The sequence below is a fragment of the Gossypium arboreum genome, chromosome 12 (assembly GCF_025698485.1).
Source record: "Gossypium arboreum isolate Shixiya-1 chromosome 12, ASM2569848v2, whole genome shotgun sequence".
NCBI lineage: Eukaryota > Viridiplantae > Streptophyta > Magnoliopsida > Malvales > Malvaceae > Gossypium > Gossypium arboreum.
Window position 1 is genome coordinate 15,807,551 of NC_069081.1, and position 16,887 is coordinate 15,824,437.

The 16,887-nt window shown below is 33.5% G+C and overlaps 1 long non-coding RNA gene and 1 other non-coding gene across 3 annotated transcripts; one reads left to right on the top strand and one right to left on the bottom strand.

Annotated features, from left to right (window-relative positions):
- Positions 1-8,174: 8,174 nt before the first annotated feature.
- Positions 8,175-9,556, top strand: LOC108479594 (uncharacterized). Of its 2 annotated transcripts, XR_008276298.1 has the most exons (4): positions 8,176-8,443; positions 8,634-8,860; positions 9,022-9,075; positions 9,158-9,556. It is a non-coding gene; the product is annotated as an uncharacterized LOC108479594 (long non-coding RNA). The 2 variants fall into 2 exon arrangements; XR_001870480.2 differs by having other exon boundaries at positions 8,175-8,860.
- Positions 9,557-16,551: 6,995 nt separating this feature from the next.
- Positions 16,552-16,658, bottom strand: LOC128286225 (small nucleolar RNA R71). Its single transcript, XR_008276769.1, has one exon. It is a non-coding gene; the product is annotated as a small nucleolar RNA R71 (small nucleolar RNA).
- Between the last annotated feature and the right edge of the window lie 229 nt (positions 16,659-16,887).

Here is a 16,887-nt window from a genome sequence, read left to right on the forward strand (position 1 = left end):
ATTTCGGTACGCCATTAGCTACAAAATTAAAACAATTAAAATATATCAATACAACACAATTCAATTTCACATTGAATATTTCATTTTTTACTCAATATTTGCTTAAATTTCAATTTAGTCCTGAAACCGAGACTAATTTTTATTCTTCACAATTAACTCTATATTTTCCATACTAATTTCACTTTAAACTAAATTTAACTCCTATTTTAAATTAAACCCTTAAATTTTAAAATTTTCACAATTTAGTCCCTATTACTTAAAATTTATAATTTTTCTACAATTTAATCATTTTCCATTTCTAACTTAAAAATATATCAATTTAATGTCTAATACTAAAACTATTCTACATTAACAGCGTTTAAAATCTTAATCAATGCTAAAATTTCAACATGGGTTGGGTAGTACTAAACACTGGGATTCCAAAAATATAAAAATTACAGGAAAATGAACTAAATTGACTAACCAATTTTAATTTTGAACCTTAAAGCCCTTAGGTTGCCCCAACCTCTTCTCCCTCTTCTCTCTTTGTTTTTCTTTCTTTCTTTTTAATTGCATGCATCCACTTTCTCTTATTATTTCATTTTATTATACTTTAATTTTTATTTATCATATTATATATTAAAATTAACTTAATATAATTATATGTATATTATATATATAATAGACATAATATATAAAATAAACAATATGAACCATTAATGACGTCCACTTAATGAAATAAGGCATAATTCCTTCTTTAGTCTCTTTAATTAATTTTTAATTTATAATTCAACTTTTACCCTATGCGTGATTTAGTCCTTATACTATAATAACTCTTAATTCATGCAAATTCACTTAATCGAAATCTAATTAACTACACAACTAACTTCGTAAATATTTACAAGTCTGATTTACAAGAACGGAGTCCCACGAATACACTTTTCAACACCCCTGGCTATAGGGTCATTACACACATTAATTGAGCCTTAAACACTTTGCGTGTTTTGAGTGAACTTTAGTGAGGGTGTTCATTCTTGTTGAGTTGAATTTCAGGTAATTATTGAGATAGGGGAGACGCCTATGCTTTTGTGCTTTAAAATTTTCTGCTTAGATTACTTGTATTCTTTAGTGTCATTTTAGTTTAAATTTCGAATGCATGATGATGCTAGAAAATGTTGGGAAGAGCTCATTGCTATATGCTGGCAAGCGTGACCAGCACTTTGTTTAAGCAACTAGAAAGCTGATATGGGTATGTATACCTAATGTATAAATGTTATGAGTGTACAGCTTCTATAGTATGTAGCGTCATTCACAATAGTGGAATTCATAGCCTAAAATATGGATAAATGATATCCTCTCATTGGCATTACATGGTTGATGAAAAGTAAACATAGCAACGAGTCCTCTATCTTTGTGATGGATGACTTGACCACTATTTGATAGTGATTGACTTTTCATGAAGGAAGATGTAATGGTTACCAATAGATAAAATAAGATCATATTAGAAGAACGAATATTATCCCAAAGAGATCAAGGATATCTTATGAAGGTAACACATTTATGACAAGATAATTAGATGATCACTAAGTAATTTCTTTCGTAATGGTATGTCATTGGGGAGAGCTCAGTCACAATACTATAATGGAATAACTTAATGACTAAATGAGTTTATAATTAATAGGCGAAAAGCCAGAACTTAATCATAAATTATTTTAGCCTCAACTACATATGCTCAATTGGTCCCTTCGCTAGCTCATTAAAACCAGAAATGAATTATGTGTTTCAATAGAAATGAATGAAATGAATAGGAAAAGAGAAATGAGAAATATTCAGAAATGATTATGGTTTTGTTCAAAATAAAGTAGTTGAATCATTTGGAAATGAATGTAGGTCCAAAAATGGAAATGGAAATAAAAATGATTTATTTGCAATCCTATATGGATTACTTAAAAAATATCGGAAGAAGGAGTTTATGTTTTTAGCCTATGTTCAAGGCCGAAAATGAAAATAAATCATTTAGTCATAGTGGGCATGTTGAGTTATGAACAATGAATATATTTTCTCAAAATTTTACCAGGGGCAATCATTAAAATTTTACCCTTAATCGTCGAAATTTTGTCAGGGGTAAAATAGGAATAAGAAAATTGTTCTATATATAAATATTAAAGTTTATTTTGTGAGATATAAAAACTGAATAGAGATAGATCACATTACAGAGTACTGGGTCAAAAAGGCCTAGGAAGTACTCGTAATTGGATCCGATGTGAGAGAGGCACAAAAACTCCTCATGGACATGAAGGGTGTGAAAACCTTAGTAGGAAAACTAGGGTGTGCCTTCCACCCTAGTCCTATTCTAAGTAGGATGTTTTTCTATTTGAAATAAACCATTACGACTCAACACGGGTTCTACTTTCTCTTCCTATAAATAGATATCACTGATAAATCTATTGAGACAACTTTGAGATATTGTTATTCTACCAAAAAATACAGAAAATTTATTCTCAACTATTACATATATTTTTTCCTGAATAATAATTCCATCGGTTTCTATTAAAAAGAGAGAATTTTCAGTTTCACCTTAAAAGGAATTTTTTTTTTCTAATTTTACGTTTCGGTTCAATTGGTTCAAGCCCACACTTGAAGTAGTTTATGGTACTAGAATAGAGGAGAAGATCGTTTGGTTGAAAGCTAGGAACAATGAACGTATGCTAAGCTGAAAACACAAGTAAGAATTTGGTTAAAGTTTATTGCTATAAATATCACAAATAAGGTTGATTTTCAAAATTTCAATTTTTCATTGTGCAAGAAAACTGCTTTCAAACCAGGATTTTTCTAACATTTCTTTCCTCATTTTTTTCTTGGTTTGTTTTGTTCTTCTCGATCTTATATCGGGTTGAATATGAATTAATTTTTAAAGGTTAATGTAACACCCCTTACCCGGTCCAGACGTTATGACCGGATCCGACATGCCACATCGAAGCATTCAAAACATTTTCGATCCAGAAAGAAAACTTACTGAGTGTTTTAAAAGATGATTTCATTATAGGTTAAAGTGAATGGAAGTCATGCACCGGTAGGAAACCGGAAAAGAGGTGGTGAGTCCATCTGATGCTTAAGTACCAAGCTCCTTCGGATCCAATCCTGAACATGCATACCGCCATTGCCACACCTTAACGTCATGGATATTTCTAGGAAACCAATTTGATTATGTCATTTTTAGGAAAAGTGATTAATTTTGGAAAATACTTTCATTACGGAAGCTTTGCTTGTTGTCGTGTTATTTTGAAATCAATTGTTGTTGTTTTTTTTGAAAATGCGCCCTAAAGTTATCAAATTTCAACAGTTAAAATAAGTAATACCTATCTTAGTAATACATATTAAAACCATCAAAAATAATTAAGCGCCTTATTATATTTAAAACCCAAAACTTCAAATGTAAAAAAGGATGTCCAGTTCACGGAAGAAAATCAAACTTTCGAGCGGGTGGCCACTCAATTCCCTCATGACTCCAAGCCCACTATGGTTGGGGATTACTGCGTGGGACGAAAATAAAGGGGTGAGTTTGGGAAACTCATGTGTAAAATAACCCAACCATAGTCTAAATTAGCTCAACCCACGTAAATGAATAAGTTGGCCTTAGCCCGAGCGAAATTGAGAATAAAGCCCATAGGCCCATAATGAGCGAGCAGATATTACATGTTTATGCGAAACCCAACCCGTTTCATCCATAACACCCCGCATCAGCCTTACACCATGTGGGAGACTACTCGACCCACCCAACCGCTACACACCACGTAAATCGCAGCGAGAATGCGGATATTGTGACGAAGTCACCAGATCTGATATTGTGGCGAGCCACGGAAGCAGATATATGTGGCGAGCCACCAGATCAGATAATCGTGGCATAGCTACCAGAACAGATATATGTGGCAGAGCCACCATATCAGATAATTGTGGCATAGCCACCAGGACACTTCCTCCATAATATAACCCATGTCCCCATGCAACAGATATATAATCATGGCATACATCATACAGAATCAGATCGTCATGCTTTTCAGTCAAAATTAACCCTAGGGATATAACGGTAATTTTGCATACATAGGGGTATTATAGTAATTTAGCTGCTTTTAGGGTTTTCATGCATATCTTAACTATTTACGTACTATCAGAACACTTATCACAAGATATTTACGAATTGGGCCGTTGGCCCATGAACTCGATCTTTGGCCCATTAAGCCCAAATTATCAAAATGTACGAAATCGCGCATACTGCAGTTTATTACTTTAGATTACCAAATATACAAACCCAACTATCTTACGAGCATTCGCACACTCGCAAATTCTCAAAATACCGACTTTTCGGCATTTCGGCTTTTCGACTTTTGCCAATCTAGTCTATGAGAGGTGTCGTTACACACACATTTTGACGATATCTTGTGAGATCCACACATGAACCGCCTACAATTGGATTACTAACACGTTAATCTAACTATTCAAATACGAACTACGTATTAACCCTTTACAATATTCGGCTAACCACACCTACAGATCATAGTAAGCTTATAAGAAAACAATAAGCAACTCATTAACAAATTTTTGTCAATGTTTACCATATAATCATAATTTCACTGCAAGCTGTCTTCCTGAGCAACAGTCACTAAATTATTTATAACTGGAGCTAAAAAACTCCAAATCAAGTGCCGTTAATTTTCCCTGAAAATAGACTCATATATCTTCTATCCATAAAATTTTCAGAATTTTTGGTATGGCCAATCAATACCAGATTTTTCTTAAAGTTTCCCATGTTTCACTATTTGACTAATCTGACCACTCTTCATTACGAATCAAATTTGTCATTGTACAGAATTCAAAATATGTTCTCGTTTATTCTATTTGAAACTAGACTCATTAAGCTTTAATTAAATAATTTATGCAGCTTCTAACTCATCTCCCACAATTTATGGTGATTTTCCAAAGTCACGTTACTGCTGCTGTCCCAAGCAGATTTATTACCAAATCACTCTTTCACACCTAACTTGCATGCTTGTTATTTAAACATGTATATCACCAATCAATCATCACATATCTATGATTTTACTTAAGTATAATCTCCATTTCATCATTTTAAAGCACAACATGTTAGCCGATTTTTCCCCTTAACATCTAAGGCACATGCATGCTCATTTGTTTGGCTCAACTTCATCCATCTTCCATTTTTCATCAAAAGAACATGAAACAACAACCATTTCCTTCATTTTAATTCATGACTAAATGCTCACAACACAACTAAAAACCAAAATATGCTTCAAGAGTTAAGGTAGAATCAAGAAAAACTCATGAACATCGAGATAGAAGCAAACTACCATGAACTTACTTTCAATTTTCTTCCCCAAGTGACCGAACATTCAAGAGCTTTCTCCTCTCCTTTCTCTTCTCTAACTTTCGGCTATGATGAACAAAGATGGACAAAACTTTGTTCTTTTCACCCCTTTTTCTTTTAATAAAATTTCATATTTCATCCATTTAATTCTTTAATACAAAAGACATGAAATGCCCATCATGGAACATTTACCTAAACCATTATCATGGAACATTTACCTAACTCATTATCATGGAATATTTACCTAATCCATTATCATGGAACATTTACCTAACACATTATCAATTTGTAACATGAATTATGGATATCAAGTGCTCACATTGTCTACAACAACATGATGGCTGGCCACTTCATGTAAAATGGGAGGTTTATCATGCAAATCCTCCTATTTTGCACTCCTATTTATTTGGCCACTTCAATTTAGCCTATAGCATTTTCAAACATTTTCACATAGGTCCTATTTCATAATTTCACCCCCTTTTTCTTATGGAACAAAAATTAACTAAAATTGTCGGGTTCTATCTTAAGCTTGGGCCTTCTAGAGGCCCACTAACATAATTAAACCTATGCCAACATTCACAGAATTCCCGAAAATTGGGGCGTTACAGTTAAGAACTATAATTCTTTTTCTAGTGAACTAAAAAACTTTTCTTTTATTTATCATACTTATACTTACATTAATAATGGATCAAAAACTTGATTATCTCCACTATCATCTTAACTTTTATTACAATAATATTAATTACAATTGAAATAATCACATTACATAGTTACTAATGTAATTTAATAAGTATTTTCTCATATTTCATCATCTTTTGCTTGAATTAGGTCTATTGAAAATCCCGTGATATTCAAATTTGCTTGATTTGAGTCTGGTAGGAATCTCTTGACCCAATGGTACTTTTAGTGAGACAAGGTTCGGTCAACCTTCATCTAATGCACCAGCTTAATAAATAGAATCGTTGTCACACGAAGACAACCATCAACTTGTGCCCACCATAATCAACACCTCCTCCCATAAAGTTTCCCTTGATAGTATAACCAATTTGAACCCGTGATCGCATAATCATTGCAAAAAATTTCTCATTACTCTCAATTCAGAAATAAAATTTGCAGGTGATTATGCACTCTCCAAACGAAAAATGAAATTTGTCGGTGTTCGAGCTCTACTGGATCACCATTAAATAAAACATACCTTCAAACTATCAAAATTTCTAACTAAAACAAAAACATAAACACAAAAACAAAAAAATATCTCCTCTCCTCATTTTCTCAACACTTAATTTTTTTTCCTATTATTTCCCTTACAATTAATACCAAAAATTTCTCCTTTTCCTTCATCTCCTCAACAAAAACAAAAAAAAAAAAAAAAATTACTTCAACATGCGCTGATCTTCCACTGGGTACGAGTATATAGTCTTTTCGTGCCACCACATAGCCTGGCGGGACAAAAAAATTCAAATTTTTTGACACAGGTGCTGCCAAGGAGAACGACAACACCAATTTTTTTAAAAAAATTTATTCGATGCCGCCAATGAGAATGACAACACCCATTAAAAATATATATTTTTCTTTTTCTCCTAAAATACTCGTATTTTTAACGGGTATGTAGAAAAATACATATTAGTGTCGCTAATAGCAAAAATCAAACAAAATAAATTTATATTTTTAAAATGACCAATCATTGGGTCATTATTAGGGGTGGTGTTGCCAATGGGGATGGTGACACCAGTGTGCACTGTAGAAAACATGTCATTCTCATACAAGATTTTGCACTTGAGTTATTTTTGTAATTAATCAATTCTTTTGGGTCAGTTTCAAAAAAAGGCCAACAAATCCACTTAAAAACCCTAATGACCTAAACACCATTATCGCCACAAAGGAGGAAGAGAGAGGACTAAGGTAAAGCAAGATGGCTGCTGAAACTGGCTGGAGAAAGGCGCCTTCAGATGAAGCCAACTATTGGAACTCACAAAAAACATTAAAATCGTAGTGGCGGCGATGAGATATCTAAGCAACAAAGGAGCAAAGATTGAGTCACACCTTTGATAGACCAACCATGATAGGCACTAGGTAAGGACTAATGGGATTACACCCTTCGTCGTCGAACACCATCACCTGTGGATCTTCAAAAGCAACACCAACACCCCAACGACAAAAATACATGAACGAGACATATATACATATTCAAGGCAAATTGATAGTTTTCAAGACAAAATATTCATCTCCATAAATAAACTTCACTTGTGACACAAGTGAATAAAAACAAATCTAGATACATGAACAAAACATACATAAACACGTTATAATAAGATAAATTCATATTTTAAAGGAAAATCAGCGGGACTAAAAGGAGATGAAAATGGATAAGCATCTGCATCTCATTTGGAGAATTTGTTGATCAGGTTAGGCCTTAACAAAATATATCTTCCATAAACACAAACTTATTTTCATAAGTTATATTCGTATTTTTTTCATTTTTTTTTATAAATAATATTTTTATAACGCTTTTATAATACATAAACTTTTTTTTATAATATATGACGCTAAATTTTAAAATTTTTGAATAATTAATTGATATAATTTTTATTATAACTTTATAAAATACACAATTTATTTTTATAATAAAATATTTTAAGATTTATAATATAACTTTATAATTTTTTTTGATTTAATTTCAGACTGGGCTTGTATTAATAAGACAAAAGAAAAATACATAACAAGACCAAAAGAAGCAGAAAGATAATTACCTAAAAAAACGGCCCAAAAAATTGCAAATGGCCCAAATAATAGAACAAAAAAAATCTAGATATTACAGCAGAAAAGTCTAGAACGGCAATTAATGTGTTGAACAAATGCCTAATCAGAATCGTTGAAATCTGTCGTATCATCTGTCCATCATTTCTCTATTCTTGTTTGATGATTTCAATAGTCAGGAAAACCTTTTCTTTCAAAAACTTATCTTTTCTTTGAAGCTTTCCTCTCTTTTTACCTTCATCTCTGAAACATTTCTTAATTTGGTTCACGCACCCCGTCAATCTTCTTTTGATTTTCAGTATACTCAGGGACATTCATTTCTAGGTACACCTCCTCTTTTCTTTTTAAAGTTTCCGTTGCGAATATATGAGCAAAGACATTTACAGATCTCGATATATGTTTGAACATGAAATTACTAGATTCATTTATTCTCTGTTGAATATCATATATATATATATGCTCCTATCAGTGATCGATCTTGACTCTTGGTTTTACATTTCTTGATTATTGCGAGGGAATCTCCTTCGATGATGATTGTCGGCCATTTCTTTTGAATCCCTATTTGGACTGCTTTCTAGCATGCAATTGCTTCAGCAGCCAAGGCAAAGGTAATCCCTTGATGGATTTCTGAGCAAGATAAAAGAACTTTTCCTTCTTCATTTCGGACCATAATACCTGAAGCTGAATGATTTTGACTCCAATCATACGCACCATCGAAGTTGATTTTAATGAACTCACAAGGTGGATGGCTTCAACTTCTAGTCTCCCTTGTATTTACTGATTTTCTTTTTTCAAAACCATTAAGTTCAGCACTGTAGCTGTTGATGAAGTTTGCTATTTCCTTGCTTGTACTAATTCACTTCTCATGTATTATTTTGTTTTGATCTCCCTATATTTCCTAGAATGCACAGCAGAAAAGGCGACAATGACAAGGGGTAAACTGATCAAACACCCAGGTAAGCCACTATACAAAATCCATATTAGGAACCATGATAATATTCTGAAATGATAATGCTGTCCAAACTTCCACTATAACAGGACATTCACAAAATAAATGATTGATTATGTCAGCTCTTTCTCCACATCGAGGGCAACTTGTGTTGCTTGCTAATTTTCTGTGCTGCATGTTCACCTTTGTAGGCAAATAATTCCATGAAAATCTCCAGATTGTAGTCTTGATTTTTGTTGGTAGATTTAGAAGCCAAAGTTTTTTGTAAAATTTCCTGAAGATGGTTTGTAAAGCGTAAGCTCTAGGATTTTCATCAGAACTTTGTAATAGTTTATAGGCACTACGAACCAAAAATTCACCCGAAGATTCACCTCCCTAGATAAGGAAATCATCATGGGGTTGTAACAGCCCGTCTTTAGGTCAAATTAGAACAGTGGTTTCAAGACCATAAATTTGAAGTCAAAATATTTATTTTATTATTTTAATAAGGTTTACAGCATGAAAAAATTATTATATGAAATTTTCATTAAGAAATTTTACCGTTTAAATGCTTAATTCGGTAAAAAGGACTAAATCGCGTAATGTGTAAAAGTTAAATTCTATTGTTAAATGCATTAAATAGTTATGAATCATTAAAGTAGAAGTCCTTATGTTGAAATTTGACCATGATTAAGGTTAGTGGACATTTATGTCCATGGATTGTATGATATTTGATGGTTTATAAAAAGGTTATTAAGGTAATTTAGTATTAAATGTTTAATTAAATAAAACAAAACCTATTTTCTATTGTCCATCTTCTTCACCACTGATTTTAAGGATAGGAAAACACCATTGAAAGGTTTAAAGCATTCGTTTGAGTAATCCCTAGCATGTAAGTTCATTTTTATTAGGTTTCTGATGATTTTTATGTTTTTGAGATCGTTACTTCGTATTCTAGCTAGCCCGTGCTTTAATTTTTGAATTTTTTCATGATTTTGAAAATTTTCATTGTTGAATACTTGAGTTCTTTGATGTTTAATGATAGATTATGGAAACTTGATGGAAGTTAAACTAGTTTTGTAAAGTGATTTTTAACAAAAATGTCAAATAATGATTAAATTGAGAAAATGTAAAATTTTATGGTTAAAAGTATGAAATAATGAAATATTTGGGTTGCTTTTGATATATAGTAAATTCAGCTATCATGGGTTATGGCCTAATTGTTCAATTTTGCATTTTTATGTGTTAAGGACTAAATTGCAAAGTAGTCAAATGTTTAGGGGTAAAATTGTAAATTAGCCAAAATGAATGTTTTAGGCTAAATTGAATTGAATGAAAGTTTGAATGAGTTAATTTGATATTACATAGATCAAGATAAGCAATATTAGAACTAGATTAAGGAAACCGAAAAGTGGACGAATAGTTGATAATTTTATCCGAGGTTACGAGGTAAGTTTGTATAATTAGAATCAAACTTTTTTGTACTTGTAACTATTGAAATACATATGTATAATTGAAATACTTGTAGTATGAATACTTTATTGATATAATGTATATGTTACCGAGCTTTATTTGAACCGTATGAATTCATTGGATACGAGTGACATGATACTGAGATTACCGTTTTAGTCGAGCTCATGCATTTGTTGCGGACTCACCGCAGCTCGTATGAGCTTACCAATATATCAGCTCGAAAGAGCTTACTATTTTTAGCTCATTGAAGCTTACTGTTTCAGCTCGTATGAGTTTACTGTTCAGTTCGATAGAGCTTACCGTTTCAGCTCAATAGAGCTTACTATTCATCAGCTCAGGAGGAACTTACCGATCCTGGCTCAAAATAGCATATATGATGATGAATTGACAGATTATTGACATTGTTCACTCGATTATCCTTTGAAGTACAAATAGGTTCAACGGGCCAAAATACTGTTTATACGAATAAGTTAAAGGTTATAAGTATTACTAATGTTATATGTATGATAAGTATTACTAAGGTATTGTATTAATGGATGGTTTCATGAAATTGTAAAAATAACTAACGTGTGATGTATACTTGTGATTAGGTATTACTTAATCAAATTGTTGGCACTTTTAATGTTGCTCTGTTTCCTTTTCTATGTTTTTTTTAGAGGCTCATTGCTCGCTCGTTCTGAGCAAGTTTGAGTTGCACATCACACTATCCAATTTCCAATTGGTACTTTTTATCTTGTGGATATTTGTAAATATGGCATGTATAGGCTATTTTGAAAGATGTTAGTTATGCTACTTGATATTAAGACTTTGGTATATTATTGTGTATAGGTAAGCCATGTGATTTGGCTTATTTTGATGTTATGTTTTAGTTGAATTGAAGTGTTCAATTATGATTTTTTTTTAAGAAAGGAATGATGGAATGAAATTATGCAAGTGAAGTCTTGATGTGTTGATGTTAAATGAATGGATTATGCATGTTGTTGAATAGGTATTTGGATATAAAATTGGTAGATTTTGATATGGCTTATGATTTGTAATGAAATGATTATTTTGGCTGCCTATTGAGCTGTAAAAATGTGGTCAATTATGATTGTAAATGCTTGTGTTTATAGGGTGGCAAAATGGCTTTGCAAATAGCCTATTTTTATTTACACGGGAAGGGACACGGGCGTGTATTTCAGCCGTGTGTAACACACGGTCATGTTGCATAGCTGTGTGTCCCCTGATGTGAAAATGAAATTAAACTCAGTATACTCCACACGGCTTCACACACGGGCGTGTCACTGGCCATGTGATACAAGTCAGTATACCCCCTAAATGGCACACGGCCTAGCACACGGGCGTGTGACTTCACCGTGTTACATAAGTCAATATATCGTACAGTTTTGGTACAGCCTGATTAACGGGGGTGTGTGGCCATTTTGAAGGGCATACAGGTTAGAAACACGGGCGTGTGGTTGGCCGTGTGAACCAAGTCAGTATGTATACCCTGTTTTCACATGGTTTAAGACACGGGCGTGTCTACTAGCCGTGTGAGGCGCACGGCCTGTTTACAAGGGTGTGTGATATTTGAAATGTTGAATTTTTTCTAAGTTTCCATAATTTTAAAAGGTTACCTATTTAGTCCCGAATGCATGATTAAATCTTTGTATGCTTGATTTAAGTACAAATTGAATGTGAATGAATAATATTGACTGAAACAAGATGTTATTGGATATATGATTGTTCTGAATTAAGTTACAAGTTCGTTAATGCCTCTTAACATATACCAGCTATGGTTACGGGTTAGGGGTGTTACAGGGGTGCTCATGCCAAGGGGATTCGGAGGATCTTTCAAGTGTCTTCTTCTGAAAAGGTGTTATTAATCAGCTCCCATTTCCAAGTTCTTTCATTGCTATCAATTAACTCATTAACTTTAAAATCATGCATAGAATTAACCACAGAAGATAATCTAAAATTTACTGTGTCTGGAATACAAGCATCATCATTAATAGAGAATACCTGTACCAACCTTCCAGCATAGTTTTTTTGCAAAAATACCTTTAGCCGCCCAGATACTTTTCCATATATAAGAGCTTGGATTTCCCAAACGGGAATTTAAAAAGTGATCATTCGGAAAATATTTGGCTTTAAATACTTGCGTAACAAGAAAATTCTGAGCATTAATAATCTTCCACCCTTGCTTAGCTAATAGGGAAATGTTGAACTAAGACATGTTTCTAAAGCCCATTCCCCCTCCTCTTTTGGGCGACACATAAATTTCCACTAGTACCAATGAATCCCTTTCTTTCCCTGTCCTTTTTGCCACTAGAATTTAGCGAAAATATTTTCTAATTCCCCACATAGTGACTTTGGTAGAAGAAAGCATGTCATAGCATAAGTTGGCATTGCTTGAAGCACAGATTTTATAAAAACCTCTTTTCCCCCATGTGATAGAAGCCTTGTGCTACATTTTCCAATTCTCTGCTTAACCCTATCCTTGAGATTCTAAAAAGATTCTTTCTTTCGTCTTCCTACCACATTAGGAAGTCCTAAATATTTTTCCAAATTTGTTGAGCATCTCACATCCATTACATACAAGATATCTTCTTTGTCCCCCTCTGTTGTATTAGAACTAAAGAAAATCGTCGATTTATTAAAGTTCACACATTGGCCGGAACATCGTTCGTATTCCTTCAAAATATCTTTTAAAATCATTGCTCATCTATTTGTAGCTTTACAAAACATAATACAATCATCTACAAACAGTAGGTGTGATATCGCCGCATCCCTTCTACTAGCCTTTACTCATTTTAACGAACCCTCTCTTATAGCCAGCCTAATCAGAGATGAAAGACCCTCGCTACATATCAGAAAAAGAAAATGACTAAGTGGGTCACCTTGACAAACCCTTCTAGTAGGTTTGAAAACATTGCCTCTATTCCCATTAATGGTCACTAATAAGAGACTGTAGAGATACATCTTATAACTAATGCCACCCATTTCTCGACAAATCCCATTCGAAGCATAATTTCCTTTAAAAAAGCACATTCAACTCTATCATAAGCTTTGCTCATGTCTAATTTCACTGCCATGAATATTTTTTTCCTCGTACGTTTTTGGTGTAACGTATGTAAAATTTCATAGGCTATCAGCACCTTGTCAGAGGTTAACCTTCTTGGAACGAAAGCACTTTGAGCACTGTTAATACAATTTCCAATAAATTCTTGAAGACGATTTGTAATTGTTTGGCCACAATTTTGTATATAACTGTGCATAAACTAATAGGTTTAAAATTGACAAGGCTTGTGGGGTTTGGGATTTTTGGAATAAGCACGATATCCGTAAGGTTTAAAGAGTCAAAATCTTTACCATCATTCAAAATTCCCAAACAAATAGTTTCAACATTTTTACCCACAATGTGCCAGAACTTCTAAAAGAATAATGCCGGAAAACCATCATAACCTGGTGCTTTAGTGAACCCCATTCCTTTCAATGCTGAATAGACCTCTTCTGTCGTATATGTTGCCAACAAAGTTGTGTTATATAAGAGGAAATATTAGTGTCAATTCCTGTTAAAAGATAGGATAAATTCCCTACTCCATTAGACGAAAATAAATTATGGAAGTAATTTGTAGCGGCCTCATGAATTGTTGATTCATCAGAAATTTTCCTTCCTTCGTCTATTTTTAGCCTATTAATTGTGTTAATTCATCTGCGAGCTAAGGTATATTTATGAAAAAAGGCTAAATTATTATCCCCTAATTAAATCCAGTTAGCCCGTGCCCTTTGTTCCCAATACATTTCATCTTTATCAATCTCCATATTGAGTCGAATTCCAGTATCAATTAGCTTTGCCATTGTCCCATCATCCCTCTCGCTTTCCATTAGATTTTCTAGTTCCTTTGTGAACATTAGATTTTCTAGTTCCTTTGTGAGCTTACTCTTCAAACCGTCTCGGCCTTGCTTTATTGATTTTGCCCATCTTATTAAAAAACTGTAATTTATACATATTTTAATCCCATGCTTAGCACATTTATGGATGATTTCTCCTTAGATTTGGTGAATTCGATGCTCCTAATCCTTTAATTTCATGTTTTATACTTAAGTGAGCATAAGAGAGTAAAAAGAGCGAGAAACGGGCCAAAAACGAAGAAAATAGGCCAACATGGGAAATCAACACGGCTTGGACTTCCTTACATGGGTAGGCCACACGGCCGTGTCCATTTCGCAGAATCGAAGCACGACTCACACGGGTAGATCACACACCCATGCCTATTTAGCAGCCTTGACCACGGTCCGAAGCAATCGCACACGGGCGTGTCCCTGTCGAGCCCAAGTATAGTCCTATTCAGAAAAGGCCACTTTTGAGGGCTCTTAGACATTCTAAAGTATATTTAAACACCTGAGGAGGCACTTAGGCAGACACGCGGAGTAGGAGGCAAAGAATTACTCAAAGAAAGCCGATTGATCCATCTCAAAAGCCAGATTCATCGTCAAGACTGAAGATCTCCCTTCAATTTCCTTCAGGAGTTTTGGGTTTTCTTTATGTTTTGTTATCTTTATTCTTTTGAGATGTTTTATTTCATAATTATGAACTAAACCCCCTAAATACCTAAGGGGAATGAAACCTAAGACGGATCTTATTATTATTATTTGAATTGTATGGTAAATATTTGACTTGTTCTTACTTATTTGTTCTTAATTCTTGTTTTAATATTCCAAGATATTGATTCAAGTTAATGCGCTTATTTAGAGGAGAAAAAGTCCCTGTCTAAAAGTAATTTTGTCGTAATTAAACGGAGTTGATTGCATGCCTAAAGATAGGGTGACAAGATTTGCCAGATTAGGGTGAAACCTAATAAGAGAGTCCATAGATCGAGTTAATGCAACACTAGGGTGTTAATTAGAAAGAGATTTCAATTAATCAACCTAAGGTTAGACGTTATTAGTCTCGAGAGAGATAAAAATATAACTTAGGAATTTCTACGGATCAAGTCAAATCAATAAATCGTTTGATTCAGAGTCAAATAACAAGTGAAGTCTAGGTGGATTTTTCCTTGGGTATTGTCTTAATCAATCGAGTTTTCCAAAAAGCTTTTCCCTAATTTTCTCTCTGTGCACCTTTAGTTTAGTTAATTAGTTTAGATAAACAAATCCCTTAATTTTTAGGCTAGATAATAAAAAGAAAGTAATTACTAGTACTCTTGGTTCCTTTGGGTTTAACAATCCGGTCTTGCTAAAGCTATACTACTGTTCGATAGGTACACTTGCCTTCATCATGATAATAGTTAGTTTCAAGAATGATTAATTATAAATTTTTAAAACCTGTCGCGAATATCATGTATCAAGTTTTTGGCACCGTTGCCGGGGAGCTAAGATATTAGGAACATTCGATTTTTATTACTTTATCCATTTTTACTTTTATTGCAATTTATTTTTAGTTTAATTTCACTTTTCTAACTTTTTTTTTTCCTCCGACAGGTTTTTCTAGTTTATGAGCAGAAGAAACCCGTTAGGACCATTACTTTTCGATAGTGAGATAGATCACACAGTTCGTAAAAACCAAAGAGAAATAAGGTGAAGCTTAAGATACACAGAGGAAGAGCAAGATGACGATATTCACACCACAATCGAGAAGATGGCTGAAAACTAGGAAAATCCGCTACCTCCTGGGATTGCTGCAAATTAGAATCCTGCTCCACGTACTATGTATGATTATGCTAAACCTTCTTTAATGAGGCGAATCAAGCATAGTTAGGCTCTTTGTCATTGCAAATAATTTTGAACTGAAACCTAACACAATTCAAATGATACAGCAATTTCTTCAGTTTGATGGTTTGCAGGACGAGGATCCCAACGTTCACTTGGCAAATTTTCTTTTAAAATTGATGGCATTTCTGATGATGTCATTCGCCTTCGGTTATTCCCTTTTTCATTAAGGAACAAAGCTAAACAGTGGTTGAACTCGTTACCACGAGGGTCAATCACTACTTGGGAACAAATGACTGAAAAGTTTTTATTAAAATATTTTTTGCCGGTTAAAATAGCTAAATTACGTAATGATATCTCTTATTTTGTGTAGATGGATTTAGAAACACTCTACGATGCATGAGAGAGATACAAGAATCTGTTGAAAAGATGCCCTCACCATGGGTTACCACTCTGGATACAGGTTCAAATGTTTCACAATGGTCTGAATCCTTCGACTAGACAGATAATTGACGTAGCTGCTGGTGGAACTATCAATAATAAGACACTTGGGGATACTTATAAATTTATAAAAGAGATGTCACTGAATAATTATCAGTGGCAAGTCATGAGGATAAAGCCAATGAAAACAGCCAATGTTTTTAACATCGATTCAGTCACCATACTCTCTAATCAG